Source organism: Vespa crabro, chromosome 19, assembly GCF_910589235.1.
Source record: "Vespa crabro chromosome 19, iyVesCrab1.2, whole genome shotgun sequence".
NCBI classification, from domain to species: domain Eukaryota; kingdom Metazoa; phylum Arthropoda; class Insecta; order Hymenoptera; family Vespidae; genus Vespa; species Vespa crabro.
Window position 1 is genome coordinate 3,091,908 of NC_060973.1, and position 20,593 is coordinate 3,112,500.

Below are 20,593 nucleotides of genomic sequence, written 5' to 3' on the forward strand. Positions count from 1 at the left end.
CCTCTTGTTATTTCGATATTGAAGATAAAAGATCATTGGTAAAGATAATGTTCGTCTTTTGCCCTAGAAGATGCTGCATTCTGCAAAGCAAAACTAAAGTATTCCATATTCTTTCTCATTCATTTTTCTTTCCTTTGAAAAAGGAAATTCTCTATAAAAAGTACTCAACAGATTCCCTTTCTCTTTCTATCCTTGACTAGCCAGCGTCAGGCAAGAGAGAGAGAGAGAGAGAGAGAGAGAGAGAGAGAGAGAGAGAGAGAGAGAGAGAGAGAGAATAAAGTTTCTTTTTCTTTTGGAAAAAATTCGAATAAAGAGTTACTTTGACGAGGTTCGGTGAATGTGTTCAACATTCGAGGCTCGATGCTTTTAGAAACTTGACTAGCGTCAACTAGATTGAATTTAACATCCCTTTAGATCGAATAGTTCCCCACTATGCTCCCTTGATACGACTTATCTAACGCTTCTCGTTCCATTCCCAAATGTTATCCATTCCCTAAATCTTACTATTTCAATACTATTTTTATATCTCATTCTGATTATATTGAATCTTATAAATGATCTTTCTAAAAAGAATTGTCGTCGTTGGACGAACGTAATAGAAAAAAGAAAAAAAAAAAAAAAGAAAAAGAAAAAAGGAAAAGAAAAAGAAGAAGAAGAGATATTAAAGAGGAGAAAAAAGAAGGAAGAATTAAAAAATATTTTCTCCTTTATAAATCTTATCTTTTCTTGACGAATCTAATGTATCGTATATATATATATATTCATATATGTATATTTAAAATTGAGAGTCGTGCAAACGTCCGTTTCGAGCTCTCCATTTTTACGTTCTTTTTTTTCTTTTTTTTTTTTTTTTTTTTTTCTTTTTTTGCTCAAATCTAAGCGATCTCTTCTTGGCACTTTACTCGGCTCATCGTCGTTCCAGATAGCTTTCAAGATAGCTTTTAAGATAACGTACCTCTTCGAAGGATAAGCTTCGTACAAGAGAAGACAGATACCGACGCGACGTTGAGAAATGACGAGGCTGGTCTCACGGAATTTTTTAATTCCAGAAAAAGACGAACCGAATATGGTGCTTCTTCAAAAATGAATTTTTCAACTGATGCGAATCAAGCTGCTTTCATTCCTTCATTCCCTCTCTCTCTCTCTCTCTCTCTCTCTCTCTTTCTCTCTCTCTTCCATTTCTTTTTTTTCTTTCTCTTTTTCCTAGATGAAACGTGTCAACGCCATCGAAGGAAAAAAGAAGTGAAGAACGTGAAACATCTCTTATTTCGTATGTACTATTTTCTTCTCTCGTTTTCCACGTGAATATTGCTCGAATTTATCGGTACCCATTCGAAAAGAAAGAATCTTAAAATTACATAGACAATGCAACCAGACGAAGCGAGAAAATTCTACGAATATGAAATTTTCCACGGTACGATGAAATATATATATATATATATAGTGTAAATATATATAGATATATATATATATATATATATATATAGATATATATATATAGATATATATATATATATATATATATATATATATATGTATGTATATATAGTGATATATTCATATATCTCACTGATTTATCCAAGTGAAAAGAAGAATTATTTTATTGAACGTGCATCATAAGTGTTGAACCATATGGCTGTGATTATTTTTACTTATTTAAGAAATTATAGAAAAAATCTGCAATGTATATTAATCCTTCTAAATATTTCTACGATCGTATAATAAGAGTAGAAAGTTAAAAAAATTTTCATGGACAATTTATTTTCGATCGATCACGATCTATGATTTATCTATTGTGTTATTATGTGGGTTTCTATAATAGAGAGAGAGAGAAAGAGAGATAGAGAAAATGAACAATATATACATACAATAATGTTATATTAATTATTATTTAATTTTGCAAAGATTAACATAGTGACGAATGATTTGAATGATTGCATACATAAAAATGAAAAAATATTAATATTTAATATCCAGTGTGAAAAAATTATGATAATGCAATTCTCTCTTTCTCTCTTTTTTTTTTTTTTTTTATTTCTTATTTCCTTTAATATTTGCTTAATAATCGGTATAATATTTTTTTCCTGATATTTTCTTCATATAAATCATGAATTGAAGGTTTAATGGAGTCTCATGGAGTCTTGGTGAGATATACCTCGAATGTAAGAAAGAGAGAGGGAAAATCTCTTCCACACTATCGTTCTTTCGATTTTCTCATCTCTCGAGTAAGAAATCGTCGTGCTTTTCTCTTTTTCTCGCTTATCAAGAAGGCCGATAGAATCGATGGATCATCTTGATCGTTTTTCTCCCCTATTTTTTTTTTCTTCATCCCTTCCTTTCGCCCCCACCCTCCCCTTTTCCTTTCCTCCTTTTTTATCCAATCCCTACGAACAGACTCACTTGTTTCCCTTTACTACTTCTCGGCATTTGCTGACTTTTCGGACTATATCGCCTGAAAGTTCGATTAATCGAAGTCGATTTAACGTTTATCACACGAACCCTACTATACACACACACACACACACACATGTATGTATATATATATATATATTCTCTTCCATTGTAATATAAATAATTCACGTCGATATTTTCTAATAACGTTTGTGCTACGTAAACTACGTTAATTCATCTGGAAAGTATTATAAGGGCAACATTTCATGTTTTTCTTTTTTCTTTTTTTTTTTTTTCCTTTCCACTCGAAAATACTTTCAACAAAAGTATTGCATTGTTTCTTCCTTCTTTTTTTTTTTATTTCTTCTTCTTCTTCTTCTTCTTCTTCTTCTCCCTCTTCTTTTGAAAAATTTCAACCTCATTTTTTTTAACTCGCTGAAAAAACAAGAAAAAGAAAAAAGAAAAGGAACGTTTTAATTCTTCATCCTTGTTTCATTTTATCTTTCACGGACGAAGAAAGCTCTTCAGTTTTTAATATTCCATTATATGTTTCGATATAAAGAAAGAGAAATAACAAGTAATAATGTCCTCTCTCTCTCTCTCTCTCTCTCTCTCTCTTTCTCTCTCTGTGTGTGTGTCCTTATTTCTCGACGAATTACACTTACAAAGAGGAAAGAAAAAAAAAGAGAGAGATGTATTTATAAAAGGGAGCTAAATAAAAGCACAAAAAAATATATTGCATAATTGGCGAGTAATAGAACGATGAATCGAATCGTTTTATCATTTCTTCAAGTCAATTCATTTCCATTCACGATCTTCGTATGTATTACTACTTATACTTATATAGTACATTAAATTCAGAATGAAAAGACAATACACAATGAAGTAAGAAAAATAGAATATGTATACTTTCAAAGGTATATAGATCTCATTACGTCGAAGACGTAGACATTTATCGTTCATATTTATCTAATATATATAATAACAGTATATATTTAATCATTTATTCTATCCACCTCTCTCTCTCTCTCTCTCTTTCTTTTTTTTTTTTTTTACTATTTTTTAATATTTTCTCTCATACGTGAATCGTTCTAGAAGATAAAAAAAGACGTAAAGGGAAAGTGTTCTTTGGATAAATTGTCCATTAAAAATAAAACTGTCGCAAGTTCACTTAACTTTGAAATCGTAGGGACACGATGAAAGAGGTATAAAATTGAAGTATGTACTTCATCGAAAAAGAATGAGAGAAAAAGAAATAGGAGAAAGAGAGAGAGAGAGAGAGAGAGAGAGAGAGACGAACTTGCTGCTTTGAGAATCTTATATCGAAACGCAAGAGCATTATCGTTCTTCCAAGCATTGCCATAGTCGCGAAATTAGAACGAAATGATGTAATAAAATATCACGAAGCTTTCCTTCTTTATTGTATCTCCATGAAATTGGCCGGACGATCTGTGCCCAACGTGAACGTCATTAACCAACACGAGATAAAAAGAAATAACAAGAGAGAGAGAGAGAGAGAGAGAGAGAGAGAGATAAAGATAGAGAGTATGCCGTTTCCCGAGCGAAATTACAGCTCGTATTTTCGCGTTAGATCTCGATTACAGAACTTCTTTCCTTCCTTCCTTTCTTCCTTCCTTTCTTTTCCTTATTCTCTTTCTCTCCTTTTCTTTTATACACGCACACAAATACACAGTATAGAACGGTACTCCTAATTTCTTATTATTTTATCATTCTACACTTTCTTCCTTTCTCTTTCTCTATCTATCTATCCCAGTCCTTTCTCTCTTTTTCTCCAACAATTCTTTTTTATCCCGACTAAAATCTTATCCAATTGCTGCCTACTAATACTTAGTATTTATTTTCTCTTTAAACAAGATTCTGTGGAAGATGACAAAAAAGAAAAAAAAAAAAAAAAAAAAAAAACAAGAAGAAGAGAAAAAAGGAATAAAAGAAATAAAGACAAACGACTTACTTACTTATAACAGAAAAAATTGTCTTGGCTATGTGAATTTTCGTATTTCGTGTCAAATGTATATACGCTTACGTATACGCGTGTAGACATTTTGAAATTTTTCTTTCGTAAAGAACGTACGAGAATTAAGAGCAGTGTACCATTGCTTTTTCTATTTTCGCGAAAGGGAACAAAAAGTAATCCCTTTTTCTCTCTCTCTCTCTCTCTCTCTCTCTTTCTTTTTATTTTTCGTCTACCTTTACTCATTGTTTTTCTTGACTTTTGCGAAAATAAAATTAAAGTGTACTTCTTACCGATAATGTCTAAGCTACTTCGATGCTCCCTTACAAAAGATCAAAAGCATTAAAGGCAATGAGAAACACAGAGTGCTATGTTGTAACATTTTAACATTGAAATTAAAAATATATTGAAAGAGACCATCGATAAAACGATATATATATATATATATATATAGTGTTTTCTCACCTTTAATGTTGAGAATTTGTCACTCAATATCCTAACTGGCTTACGATGAAAATTAATTTCCGGTTTATTCGCGTTAAACGAGTAATTCGACAAGATAGATCGTCGGTCGTAGAATTCAAGAATTAAGATTGAGAAATCCTCTATGACGCTTTTACAAAATAATCATTTCCAGGGATATTAAATGGACTCATTGGAAAGCCGGAAATAATAATCGTTGGCAAAGATGAACGGAAATTAATATCTTAGAAAATGTGTTTATTGAATAATGATCTATATCAGTAGATGTCATTGAAATTATTTCATCGATCTATCAATCTATTTAATCGTAAAAAAAGAAACGTCATTTAGAAATTTTTCAAAGTTGAATTTTAACGAAGGAATTAAAAAAAAAAGAAAAAAAGAAAAGAAAGAAAGGAAAAAGAAATAAGGACGAAGAAGAAGGAAAAAGAAAAAGAATCAAGAATTTATATGCACTAACAATTTCGAAAGAAGATATAGAAACTATTCACAGACAGTATTGATCGACGTTCTCTTTGTTCGAAGGTGTACAAAACATTGATCCTTATAATACTACGCTATGTAGATGCTCATAGTTCGTTTACATATATCCTTGTTTACACAGAACTCCCGGTTTTATTCAATAACATTGTTTACGATATTGTTCTGATAAAAAATAATATTCTTTCCTTTCTCGTATTGTATATTTGAAAAATATGAAAATAAAACCAAAACAAAACAAAACAAAAAAATAAAAAAAGAAAAAAAAAGAAACGAAAAAAGGAAAAATAACAAAAGTGAATGAAAGATTTGAAAATTATTTTTTATTTCGTCAAATATGGAAAAAGGATAAAATATAAACTTTATTGCTTTCTCGTCATCAAGATCCGTAATTAAAACGAGTAAATAAAAAAGAGAAAGACGGAGAATGAAAGAGAATAAAACAGAAAGGAATTATAAGCAGTAAAAGAAAGAACATTATTTTAATTAGTATTTTTAACTTGTGCTTATTAATTGACGTTAGCAGTTCATGGGTGTGTTCTCAGCTGACGTTAATACTGGTTGTTTTTCGAAGCAAGCTGACGAGATGGATCGGCTTTGTGAGAAATGAAGGATTCAAGGTAGCAGGATAAAATAACAATCTCTCTCCTTCGAATCTCTAACTATCTCTTTCTGTCTCTCTTTTTCTTTTGCCTCCCACCATCCCAATTTTCTTCATTTTTCTTCTTAATCCAGCTTAGATCTTCTCAAGGACGAATCATTCTGCGGCACGTTACGTTAACTTTCTGTAGTGTGTCTCTTTTCTATCCAATCTCTTTTTCCTTCAAGAATTCTTTTCAACTCTATGAGAATCCTCCAAATAATATTTTCTTATCTCTCTCTCTCTCTCCTCTCTCTCTCTCTCTCTCTCTCTTTCTTTCTTTCTCTCTTTCTCTTTTCGATCTTTATCCCTTTCACATGTCATTCAGCTAGAAATGTCGATAAATTTGACGATAAGATTTCATATCTGATTAGTAATCGTTATAGATTGTTACATAGCTATTTTTTTTTTTTTTTAAGTATAAAGCCTTTTTTAAATTGAATAACATTTTTTTTTTTATAAACGAATAAAAGTGTTCCGATTGTAATCGTTTGATGAATAAAAAAAGAAAACAGTGCGATGCGCTATGAAGTGAGGAATTTATTAAATATATTATGTGTAATATATTAAATATATTAATAAAATATATTATGTGAGGAATTTAAAAAAAAAAAGAAAAAAAAAGAAAAAAGAAAAAAGAAAAAACAAATGATTTTTCTTTATAGTGAAACAATTAACAAAATCTGAAACATTTACAAAAGTCCAATAATATCGACGTTTTCGGTTGAATTATAAGAAAGAAGAACAAAAAAAGAAAAACAAGAAAGAAAGAAAGAAAAAAGAAAGAAATATTCTAAAAAAATATCTAACAATTTCTATTGTCGCGAATAAATACAATTAAAGTATGATTCATTTGTAGTATTAATCCGGTGAACATCATCGGTCAAGTAAAACAGGTTTGAAGTTTCCTAACGCGTTGAGTCAAAGTCTCTTGTTACTGCAGTTCGTAGCAAGTTAACGTAGAAATAGCACCACATCGTTAACATCAAAGGGGAAAGTATATACGAATTGATTGGTCACGCAAGGTGGTATAACAGAAACCAAAGAAAATCTAAGTTCAATCTTAGAAAAGATTTACGTCGATCTATTCTATTTATCATTAATTGTACAGAATTAAATTATACTTAGTTAACAATATGTTGCTTTGAAAAATATACATAAAAAAATTAATATAATTCCACGAGACAGTGAAATAATACACAGTGAAACAAAGTCAAACAATCTTAAATATTAAATATAATTAATGTTTGATTTTAATCGATCAATGTGATTTTGCTTAATGACAACCTATAATAAAAATTGTCGATATAGATTATTAAAAGAAAAAAAAGGAAAGAAGAGAAAAAACAAACAAACGAACAAACAAACAAACAAACAAACATACATACAAATTCTTTCGTCGATCACGAGATTTAGAATACATATGTATTCTTTATTTTGACAATTTGTGTTCTCAAATAATGTTCAACAAGATAAATAAAGATAAAGATGAAGAAGTAACATGGATAAGGAATAATAAAAATGAAGAAAGAGAGAGAGAGAGAGAGAGAGAGAGAGAGAGAGAGAGAGAGAATATAATTTCAAGATCTAAAGTTTCTTACAAGAGGAAATAAGTGAGATAGAAGAGAGAAGAACACACGATAGAAAGATAAATATTTCTTCCTCTTTCCTCTCGAAGACTCGCTTGATATCCTCTTCCCAACTTTCATTGTTCTTCCTTGACAGTCTCTCTCTTTCTCATTCTCTCTCTCTCTCTCTCTCTCTCTTTCTCTCTCTCTCTCTCTCTCTCTCTCTCTCTCTCTCCTTTTCTCTCAATATCCAAGTTTTATTCGCGACACGAATTTCAATATCGCGAAGAGGCTGAGAAGAGGACTCTGAGTGAGTGGTGGGAGGAAGACAAGGGTCGTGTTAGTCGAGCATGAAGAACTCTAGGGAAACGTTAAAGTGTTTTTCGAGCCCTTCGTCCAGTGGTTCTTCTTCTTCTTCTTCTTCTTCTTCTTGTTCGTCGAACGAGGAGACAAGGAAGTCATTGATAGTTCTATACTTAATGAATACTTTTCAAATCTTTAATTCGACATTTTATTTTTATTATTCTTATTCCTTCTTGTCGGTCTTCCTTCGACTTCCTTAGATTTTTTATCTTTCTATCTCTTTCTTATTATTTTTTCTTTTTTTCTTTTTATATGTTTAACGCTTTTACAGTCGAATAAGATACTCGTAGATACTAATTATCTACTATATTTATATACGATACTAATTATATACGATAGAGAATATAATATATCTTCTTTTCATTTATAAAATATAAGAGAGAGAGAGAGAGAGAGAGAGAGAGGGAGAGGGAGAGAGAGAAAGATAACAATAATGATTGAAATTTTATATATAAAAGTTCTTTTGTTGTTTTTAAGTATCAGCTTACTATTACAGCTCGGAAAATCTGTAAGAGTATTAAAAAGTAAGCTTTCATTTTCTACAACAAACAGTAGTCATTTTCTTAATGAAAGGACAACTATTTCAAATTACAGGCATATCGTATATACATACATATGTATATATATATATATATATATATATATATATATATATAAATATATATATAAATATATGTATATAAGAGAATTCCTTAAAGCTACCAATCAAATAAGCTTTAAATCTCAGCTTTCCTATTCTTACACGAAATACTCTTTGATAAACGAAACGCAGTTACAAGATGTTCATCGTTTTATTGCTTACAGTTCTCTATCGCAATATTTATCTAATATCATGGATACTCGTAGAAATAAAATGTTGATTTATATGAAAGAAAGAAAAAGAAAAAAAAAGGGAAAGAAAAAAAATTTTCTAAAAGAAAATTTTCTAAAAGAAAATTTTCTAAAAACAAATTTTTCAATGTGCAACAATTGTAAGAAATTTTATTTATATTTAATAACGATACTTTCTTTCTTATATTTTCTTACAATTAATCGTTCAAAATATTCATTTAATCAATTTGATTTTAGAAAGGAAGATATGAAAGATCAAGGAGTGAAACTTGAATGATCAATCTCAAAGCAACTCCATAATTCTCTTGAACATTAACACCTCAACGGAGAACACAGAACATATTTGTCGATGATCTAAGCAATGCATATATTGAGTTAGGCATTAAGTTGCGGCCTAGAGTGATTGGTTAACGTCTCTAGATTACAATTGTGTTATGTCTATGATCGAATTTCACGATCATATCAAGATAATCTCTGAGATTCGAGTACATACATACGTGTTTCCATATGTGTATGTATACTTGAGATCGACGGAGAATCTACGAAACACGGAATGTTATCCCATAGGACATTCCCGTAAGCCAGAAACTCGAGTGATACAGCCTTGTCTATGAAATACAGTCGAGTAAATCCCTTTACATATTCCCTAATAGAGAAACTTGAATTTACATCATTGTAAATTTCTATATAATTATTATATAGTGAATTAATCGTTGTTATTATGATTTGAAGTTCTTTTTTTTTTTTTTTCGTTTTCTTTTTTCAACATTACCACGAAACTCCTTTATCATTCATCATTGAATACAATTGTATGGATTTAAATCGAAAATTAGGATTATATCATATCGATATTATTTCTCTACGATAAGTGAGAACGAGGATGTATGTATAGCTTGTCGATGGATCAACTTGTTCGTACCAATTACCTTCGTGCCTAATTAGTGGTCGATGCAGGATCTCTTGCAAATTGTATTCGTACGTGGTAATTCAATGGTCGCTCGATTATGACACCGTTCATTTACAATTAATAAACGATATACTTTGTATCGATGTTTCACGTATCGACGTTTAATTAATGTAATAATTTTATTTTAGAACGTTTGAAGAAAAGAAAAAAAAAAAAAGAAAGTAGATATTTTTTCTTCTTCCATGCAACGACCTACGTTGACCTTTCTTTTTTTCTTCGTTCAATGTCTTTTGAACGTTTGACTTATTCAAAAATTGACAAATATAAAAGTACTTTCGTCTTCTCGATAAAATCGAATCCTTCGATTTCGAACTTTAGTTTTCTCTGTTCGATCTTTTCCACACGTATTTAAATTCCCGAAAGGTTTCGGGATCGACCTATCGATATTCTAAGTTTCCTATAGCACAGCTGAAAATTTAATAGATGTATCGAAAATGGGAGTCGTGTTTCGAGTCGTCCTCTATCCAATGTCGTCTATTCCTTCCTTTTCCTCGTGTACGACAATAAATTTTTCTTCTTATCTTTCCACCATGACGAGAACAATGTGAAATAGTAACCTTCGCTTATGAATATTATATTACAGAGAATGTACGAACAATATCTTATCTAAACTATACAATGTTATGTATTTTTTTTTTTTTTTTTTTTTACATTTCCAACTTTTCCTTCGTTGGAAAAATTCGTGAAATTAAGAAAAAAATCTTTCTCATCGCTTCAACATTATTCGTTTATCCAACGAATATCAAGTTCATTTTTTTTCCTCGCAAATTTTCTTTATTACGTTTCTCTCAAAATATATTAAAATTCTTTCAACGTGTATTATTGTACGAGAAAAATTTTTATATAAAAATTTCGTCTTTACAAATCTGCAATTCATAATATTAATTCTATATATCATAGAAATTGTGAATTTAATAAAAATGATATTCGTATTTATTTTCTTAATTAATTATAACGTATTGTTCTAACGATGATTAAGAAAATATCAAATTAATAATAACGTTATACAAAGAAATATTTTCCTTCATTCATCAAACGACACGAATTTCAAAATTTTACATCGATCTTTGCTTAGATACAACAGAAATTTATTATCCCTTTTTATATGTCATATCTATGTATACATATATATACAGTTATGTATATTTTTCGGTACGTCAAAACTTTTTCCATCGCACGGGACACATCGATAAATATGTAGATCCGGACATTGGCTACTCCGTTTTGAAAAATTACAGTTTGTGTCATATTCGTAAATTCGAAAAGAATACACGTCTCTGTACCTATGAGTTGAGATTTTCAGTATTTTTTGTCTCTTTATTTTATATCTACATATAAACATATAAACATATTTTTATATGTAATATAAAAACATCTGTAAAAACCTTACTATATATATATATATATATATATATATATATATATATATATATATATTTATAATAAATGGAATTAATTATGTTAGATAATTTTAATATTTTTGTTTTTAAAATTTTTCTAAATAAAAAAAGAAGTGAATTCACGTAAGTTTACTAATACTTACTCATTAAGTTTACTATTACTTTCTTTTTTTTTTTTTTTTTTTTTATCTCTTTTTTTCTTGACACGAAATAAAATCCATTTAAAGTTAACTCTCTACTACATTTACAATATAAAGCAAATAACACAGAGTCATTCCTTTCTAAACAAAGCGATTATAATGCGCATCGTTGATTCGTATGTCGCTACAAGAGCTTCGCTAAAGCTTGAGTGAAGTGACCATAAACATAAGCTCGATTGTATACAATGAATCAAAATTGGACTGTAGCATTGGAAGTCAAACGTCATAAATACGGATTGTAAATCCGAACAATGCGGTTCTCCACAAATATATGTGCGTGTGTATTAGTGTAAATCAACGAAGAATGGAGACAGAATAATGAAAACCACAGACTTGTGTGCGTTCATATATATATATATATGTCTATATAAGTACATATATCTATACAATCATACATCGTACATAGGTTTATCTACATATATCTATATACGAGAATACAAATCTATATATCTAAGATTAATTATAAATTATTAAGCGAATAAGATTAATTGATGCAAAAGTAACGTACGAATTAGCTGGTTTAATTTTATTTATAGTATTCTTTTATTTTTATTTTCCATCATTTTTTACCTTTTTTTAATAAATATCGTAAAAAGCGAATTGACAATTTTATTTTTACTAAGGAAACAAAGAAATTCTTTACTATAGTTTCCATAAAAAATTACAAAGCATTTTCATTGTTATAAAATAAAACCGCATGATATTTTTCATTTTTTTAATGACAAAAATTCTATTTACTATATTTTTTAAATAATAGTATATATATATATATACGTATTTTGATTTTTATATATGTTTCTAATAACGTTCCGAAACAATAAATAGTATCGTGAATTAAAAGAAGAGTCAATAAAGAAAAAACAAATATGGAAAGATTCGATCGAATGTTTATATAATAATCAATATTTCATTCGTTATTTCAATGAACAGGAAACAAAATAATGATGCTACTCTCAGGATTTTAATGTTTCTCAATGTACGAATTTATTTTATATATTTTCTATTAACGATATTCTTGAAAAGTATTGTTACTATGAGCTTTTCATATTTATTGGTATAACTTGTTACGAGTACCTCTCGTCGATCGATATTATTAATGAAAACAAAATATTTATCGTAGTCGTTAACAACCAAGTCATTGTTTATCGTTCCATTTATATTCGGTCTTTTTAACGATACGAAACATTCCGAATTTGCGAAAACGTGACAGCCGTCATATTGCCAATTCGTTTATAATCGAATCACAACTTTTACAATGAACGTAAACTATCCCATCATAGGCCCGAGTTACAAATTTCTCCGGACGAGAGTTTACACGTGTAATACAATAAATTTCAATAGCTCGTCGTTTCCGGGTCCATTTTATCCCACGACAAGTATTTTTATCAACGATTAATGGAGTCATATATACTCGTAAACTTCATATGTTTCTATTTTAACAACGAAATTGTCTATATAATTCTATTTGTTTTTTCTTTTTTTATTTCTTTCTTTTTTTTGTCTTTTCTCTTTTTTCTTACTACATATCATCTACGTATACATGTATACTTCAAGAACGTTTCGAAATTACCCGATATTTGTTCTGTTTGCTTTTCTTTAAATAACAATGATCAACTGATTACCAATAACAACCTTTCTTTTCTCTCTCTCTCTCTCTCTCTCTCTCTCTCTCTCTCTCTCTTTCTTTTTTCTTTTTCCTTTTTTTTTTTAATTTAACATACCTGTACTACTTTAGAAAATTGTATTGTAGTGCAATCATCCGAATAGTGTTATCGGTTCGTTGATATAACGTAGAAATGACTTGCTGGCGTTGCACGAAAAGCATAGGGAGAAAATCGAGATTGAGTGGAAAAACGAAAGAAAAAGAAAGAGAGAGAGAGAGAGAGAGAGAGAGGGAGAGGTAGAGATAGATAGATAGATAGAAGTAAAGTAGGTTTCCTCGTAGAAGCTAAACGGGAGCAAACACGTAGTTGAGAAATGGAACATCAAACATTCTATCTTCTGCATGAACCACCAAAAATACGAGGCAAATTTTCTATTATACGTTTCTAAAAAAGAAAAGGGAGAATTTTTACTGAATGATAAAAAACATTGAGTGCCTTTTATGCACCAAACTAAAGCAAGTTATATGAAGAAAACCTTTTCCGATCTCAACTTTTCCTTTTCTACATATCTACATAGGTATACATATAATGTATATACTCTCTTTATTTTCCCTTTCTACTATCAATTTCTATTTCTACTCTCACTCTCTCTCTCTCTCTCTCTCTCTCTCTCTCTCTCTCTATCTCTATCTATCTTAGAATTTATAAAGTACCAAGTACTCGAGAGTTTCGAAAAGTTCGAAAGATTCTTCTCGAAATAAAGATTATCTCGATTTCGAAGTCTCCTTTTCGCCTACTATCCATAATTTTTTCTTTCTTTCTCGCTCTATATCTATCTTTATCTTCCTCTTAATCTTTTCATGTATATATATATATATATATATATATATATATATATATATGTTGATCCTTTCCTTTTGAAGAAAAGAAACTGGACCACCAAGAACGACTTCTTTATACGCGATTTCTTCGGCTAAAACGAAAAGTTTTCACGGTTTTTAGCGAAGTAGAATAGGAAGTCCGTTTCTTCAATCTCTCTCTCTCTCTCTCTCTCTCTCTCTTTCTCTCTCTCTTTTATTTTTTCTCTTTCTTTCTTATTGAAAAGACGGGCATATATTCAAAAGATGGTCCTCGCGAAACGAGGTTTCCATTGGTCGTTCCACGAATTTCCCTCGAGTTAGTTGTCGTCGTTGTACTCGTGCTAGTACGAATTTCCTTTTACTTTTCCTACTCTTTTCTCATTCTCCATCGGCTTTGCTGCTTTTCCTGGTGCACATCTGAACGATAAGTTTCGTTCAAACTCGCATTAGTGCGATCAGTAAAACTTTGGATAAAGTTTCGTTCAAGATATTCGTCTCATCTTCAAAGTCATGTTGTTCAAAGGTATTCCTAAAAATTATATCCATTTCATTGCTTTTCTTTCCTATCTAATGTTCATTCTAACTCGAATATGTTTTTACTTATCTTTCTTTATAATTGATATTTTTCAACAACGAACGTAAGATTATTGTTACATAAAATGCATATATATATATATATATATATATATATATATGTACGTGTACTGTATATTAATGATTCAATAGATGAATAATAATTACACTTATTTACGTTCATGAAAGTTTAAATAAACGTATTTACGATAATTAATATCAATATATGAAAGATTGAAATATCGTTGATCTTGTATAAAGTTCATTATAATTAATCAGTTGTATTCTGTATTAAAATATGCGAGATAGAAACAATTTCAAGTTAATAATTAATTGGTAATTAATATTTCCTCTCTCTCTCTCTCTCTCTCTCGCTCTCTCGTTCTCTCTCTCTCTCTCTCTCTCTCTCTCTCTCTCTCTCTCTCTCTTTCTATTTCAAAGAATGAAATAACACAAGAATATTAAACTAACCATGTAGAGCGATACGTTCGTTTCCACGATTCAAGACAGACTGACCTTCTAAACGTACAAACTAAATTGTATAAAAGAGATCAGTGCGATTATTTCATTCACTTCCTCTCTCTCTTTCTCTCTCTGTCTGTCTGTTTATATACTTTTATACGTGTGTCATATATTTATATGAAGGTTATAAGGTTATTTTAACAATTCGTTTATTCAAAAATAATACTACGTATATAAATCTACGTAAATCTATTACGACGCATCGTAATGTTTATTCGGAATTTATCTTTTTTCTCTTTCTTTTTTTTTCTCTTTTTTTTTTTACGTGCTTATATGATAAGATATAATACGTTCTCGTGTGTGTGTGTGTGTGTGTTTTTTTTTCTTTTTTATTGAACGCTTTAATGACAAAAAAAATTCAATTTATGTATTTTAAAAAGTTTCATAACACGATTGTTATCAATCGGTAAACTCATTACAATTCTCTTCAAATGTGGATATTGCAAGAGTTTCAACTGCAATCAAAACACGCTGATACCACGAATGACTCATTAAAGAGTATTTGTTCATCAGTACGTCATTGAAACAGTCTATAATTAGCAATTGATCTTGCGAAATTATTCGGATAGAATTAGTACTCATAAAAGACTACATTAAAAATCGTCCTAAACACGAGAGTAAAAGAGAGAGAGAGAGAGAGAGAGAGAGAGAGAGAGAGAATTCGTTTGAAAATATCAAAATGAAAACTAAATCATAAAGAATATTTTCTATAAATTTTCTTATTACATTGGACATTTCACGAATTTTTGTCCAACCTTGTTGAAAAGCTATACTACCTAAGTACATAGACACGAAAAGCCGACTTTGAGAAAATGTCGGATTTAGCCGTACGTAAGGTACATATGTATCCACGTAAGAGCATAGAAAAGGAAAGAGAAAGATAAAGATTGAGAAAAGAGACGAAAGAGGCTTTTATTTTTTTTTCTCCCTTTTCTTCTTTCCCCATCCCTTTCTCCAATCTTACCGAAGAAGAATATGGAAAAGAAGAAAAAGGAAGAAGAAGAAGAAGAAGATGAAGAAGAAGAAAAAGAAGGGGAGAAAGAAATCGTATGAGAAATACGATGCATCACAGCGTGTTTCTATCAAGTTGCGAAAAGATTCCACGGATATGTGATGGATGTTTGTAATATCAACCACGTTCGTAGAAAAAGAGAGAGAGAGAGAGAGAGAAAGAGAGGGAGAGAGAGAGACATACGAGTTTCGTGCAGGCCGGAATTCACGCACAAAGGTAGAAATGTCTCATATTCATTTTAACACTCGTCGTTTTGCTTGGACTGACTTTCCCCTTGCTTTTATCACGATGGACTACGTATGAAAGAGAGAATCTAGATATATCCGACTCTTTGTGAAATGGCCCTTTGTACGACCTACAAAATGTTAAAAAAAAAAAAAAAAAAAAAAAAGAAAAAAAAGAGAGAGAGAGAAAAAAAAACAAAAGAAAAGAAAAGAAGGAAAAAAGAAAGAAAGAGAAAAATAGAAAAAGGAAACGAAAAAGATCCACACGCGCAGCACGCGCAGCACGCACACGCGTAGAAAAGAACGTGATAAAGAATTTAATTAAAATATAAAAAGTTTCAATAGAATTTCGTGAATGAAATTTTGAATTCATTACATCTACTTGTATATATATATACATATATATATATATATATATATATATATATATATATATATATATCTAAGTACAAGCTGTAATATTTTTTTCTCTAAATAAAACCAAAATATTTTTTCTCGAAACTCTTATCTCTCTCTCTCTCTCTCTCTCTTTCTCTCTCTCTATCTATCTATCTATCTATCTATCTATCTATCTATCTATCTATCTATCTATCTCTCTTAAGAAAAAGAATTTTTCTATCGTCATCATTAAATTCATTCGCAACTTAATAGATATGTATAGATATGTACGTAATGAATCATATTAATCTGACATATTTTTTTCTCGATACTCATACTACTTTTATTAAGAAATAACGATTAACGTAATACTACACCGTACTACGTAAAATATATTCATCGATCTAATAATTAACTTTATCTCCATTATCGATAGATATAAGAAGGATTCGTCTTATGGTATGAATAATTCACATCTAAAAATAAATTTCAAGTTCTTATATATATATATATTCAAAGGTCAAAAATGAACTTTGAAACGTGCCAAATTCTACTTTTCACCGATAGCTAAGTACTCAGCTAAACTGCAGCGTTACGATAGCCAATACCTGGCCTCGACAAAGCAGCTTTTACGCTAACGGATGATATACGGCTTTCGAGGGATCGATATCGTACGTCCTCGCATTCTCTCTTTTTTTATGTAGTCTATAGGAATGTATACGCTCGACCGAGTTGGTAAAAGAGTTAAGAGTGAAAAAGGTAGAGAAAGAGAAAGAGAGAGAAAGGGGGAGAGAGAGAGAGATAGAGAAATAGAGAGATAGAGAATAGTTCGAACTAGTGCTCTCTAGTATTATTAAGAACTACTGCCTGAAGCTACATCGATGAGAAAAGAGTAGCTTCCTGTGTAATATTCGTATTCGAGTTTAAACGTTTTTCCATCATCTATCTGTCTCTCTCTCTCTCTCTCTCTCTCTCTCTCTCTCTCTCTCTCTCTGTCTGTCTCTCTCCTTTCATTTATATTGTTTCAACAGAAAGCCTCTATACGTAATTGTACTTTCTTTTCTTTTTTTCTTTTTATATTATTTCCGAAAAAAATTTCATTTAAGCTCAATAATAATTGTCCTCATGATTTTTCAATTCTTCATCTCGAGTATCTCTTTAGAATAATTTTGAGACGGAAGTTACGAAAAATATATCCTCTTATCTTTCTTCTTCGGCCCTCGATTAGTATCATTAATCTATATCGTCGTTTTAAACTCTACGCCATCCTGCGTAAAGAATTTTATTTGACTATAATCCATGGAGCATGAACTCGGCATCATCTGTCGAGAGTAATTTAAAGTTCCGTTCAATGGAAGAAGTAAATTAAAGGGAAAAGTTTTCTAATTAATCGAATAATGGTCGGACGGTAGAAGAGATGGGAAGGAACGAATTAGTAGACGAAAAAAAAAAAAAAAAAATTCTATGACCGTTCACAAGAAGGAAACGGAATACAAAATGAATTGATAAGATTCGATGAGCTTCGATAATTCGATAATCCGATTTTAAGAAGTAATTATTTGCTATTTTCAATATGATATCATGAAATTTCGAAAAAAAATGTTCTTTCTCGTGTAATAGAAAAATTTTAACAAAAAAAAAAAACAAGAAAAAAACAAAAAAAAAAAAAGAAAAAAAGGAAAGAAAAAAAAAGAAGAATAAAATAAACTTATCAATGAGAACGATCGCGAAAGATATTACATCAATTAGTGACACGTACCGTTCACAACGTAACTAACTAAATGTTCTCAGGAGGCGCGTTAACGGAATTCCAACGAGTTCTTGGATACTTGTCAGAGCATGGTTAACTTGTACACAAGGATAGGATAAAGCATTCGAGCGAACTAGGAACTCGACTCAACGGGCTGTCGGCCGAGTTGCTAGTTACACGTTTGCCAGCACTCACCCTCGAGACCATTTCTCATTTTGTCCTGAACGAATGGAAAAGGAAACTAGTGTGTTAGTTCTACTACGTATATATTGTATATATGTTATATATATATATATATATATAAATATATGTATAGTAATATATGTGTGTGTTTGTATATACACAATATATCTACATAGTATACCCACATATATGTATATACATGTGATATACTATACGTATGTACAAAAATGAAAGATAAAGGAAAGAAAGAAGAAAATATTTGTGATATTCTGGATAAAAGGAAGAAACGAAAAAGTTTCCTCAACGATAACTCATCCTTCCAGGATTTATTTACCTATAGTATCTCACTTTCACTCTTACTCTTCCTCCCTCCCTCCCTCTCTCTCTCTCTCTCTCGCTCTCTTTATTTTAATAAAATACAGTTGAAGTAAAGAAGGAAGAAAGTAAAGGAAAAAGAAGAAAAATCGAATTTCATTTCCAGTTCGACGCATAAAATGTATTGGTGAACGATAGAATTAGAAAAAGTGAAGTTAACGAGAGACTTCGCCGTTCGTTGATGACAGATATTGAAAAAAGAATCAATTGTTCATCGATCGTTTCCTCCTTCTCTCTCTCTTTCTCTTTCTCTCTCTCTCTCTCTCTTAAATTTCACGGAAAGTGAATTTAACCTAGTCCGTTCGGAATTGGATTCTCTCACAAATGAAGTTTAAAATTCCCGCTGAAAGTGGCGAAATGTTGCGACACGACTGTTCCGTTCGGCCGTCTTTGACGACCATAAATGCTAGATCGCTGTTTGGAAGGTTACGAAAGTGGAACTGTACTACTTGTCTTGACAAGTTGTATCTATTTAGGACTACTAGGGAACTTTCTCTCTCTCTCTCTCTCTCCCTATAGTTTGCTTCGTAAGTGATCGAAGTGGAAAGATAGATGAACGAGGAAACTCGATTACATCAGGGAATTTCGAAATAAAATTCGGCACTAGGTCAAGATAGTTCTCATCTTTTTTCTTTTTCTTTGTTTTTGTTTGTTTTTTATTTCTTTCATTTTTTTCTTCACATTTTGAAATATCGATAACAAAACAATTTCACTATAAAAATCGTTTCTCCCTTTCATCTTTTTAATTACAACTGAGAATAACGTTTCTGATATTAGTTTTCATGTCGTTTATCAATAAAAAAAAATTCAATAGCGATGATAACGTTTGTTTACATCGATGAAGAAACGATTAAAAAGTACGTATGTATGTGTATGATGCGTCAAAAGTTTTTAAACGATTTTAAAAATCAATTGAATTTTCTTCTTCGATATCTTTCGGACTAAAATATTTCCCTTCGGTTAATAAAACTACAAGCTTAGGAAATTTTGTAGGATTTGAAAAAAGAGAGAGAAAAAAAAAGAAGAAAAATTGAGCCTAAAAGATTCTCGAAATAGTAGTTAAAATTGCTTAAGAACTTTTAATTTCTAAATGAGCATTTTGTTAAATACAATACAAAGAATAATTTATACAATTAAAAAAAAAAAAAAAAAAAAAAAGAAAAAAAAAAGAAAAAGAGAAAAAGAAGAACAACTTTCCTTGTAAAAACAAATGAAATACTCCGATACAATTTTTATCTATTTCGACTATGACTGTGTCCATTAAAAAAACTCTCGACTCACTTCCGTCAAGATTAAACAATTAACAACGTTCATTCGAACTTTTCCCTTTCGTAACTTTCTCTATCTACTATCTAGCGGGAGTGTTGAAACTCGATCTTTCGAAAACTTTTCAAGATATCTGGCTAAACAAATTACGATTCTTCCGCAAGAGTTTTCCCTTCGTTGAAAATACAGTCATAGTTTTAGATGAGATAAGTAAATACGAATGAACGATTTCCTCGATACGATCAAACTCGAATAATCAAAATGATATCTTTCGAGCGAGATCAAATAAAAATGATATAATGATAAAATTACACGTTTTAGCAGACATACATTATTATTATATGATAATCATGATTAGTGGGAGTGTCGAGAGATAAGAATAAAGAAGTACAAATTCAGCAAGTCGTTTAATCATTTTCTTCTGTTTCATCTTAGAATTTCTTCCGTAAGAAATAGAAAAGGAGAAAGAAAAAAACTATGAAAGAGAATAAGAGAGAATAAAAGAGAGAGAGAGAGAGAGAGAGAGTGTGTGTGTGTGTGTGTGCGGTACG

The 20,593-nt window shown here is 30.4% G+C and overlaps 1 protein-coding gene and 1 long non-coding RNA gene across 14 annotated transcripts in view; both read right to left on the bottom strand.

The window, feature by feature from the left end:
• The window catches only part of LOC124430808 (glutamate receptor ionotropic, kainate 2), a 252,763-nt gene that overhangs the window by 39,647 nt on the left and 192,523 nt on the right, over positions 1 to 20,593 (bottom strand). The gene's annotated exons all lie outside the window — the stretch shown is intronic.
• Positions 12,255 to 14,892, bottom strand: LOC124430810. The gene is made up of 2 exons (XR_006943848.1): positions 14,804 to 14,892; positions 12,255 to 14,288 (listed from the first exon to the last, which is right to left on the bottom strand). It is a non-coding gene; the product is annotated as an uncharacterized LOC124430810 (long non-coding RNA).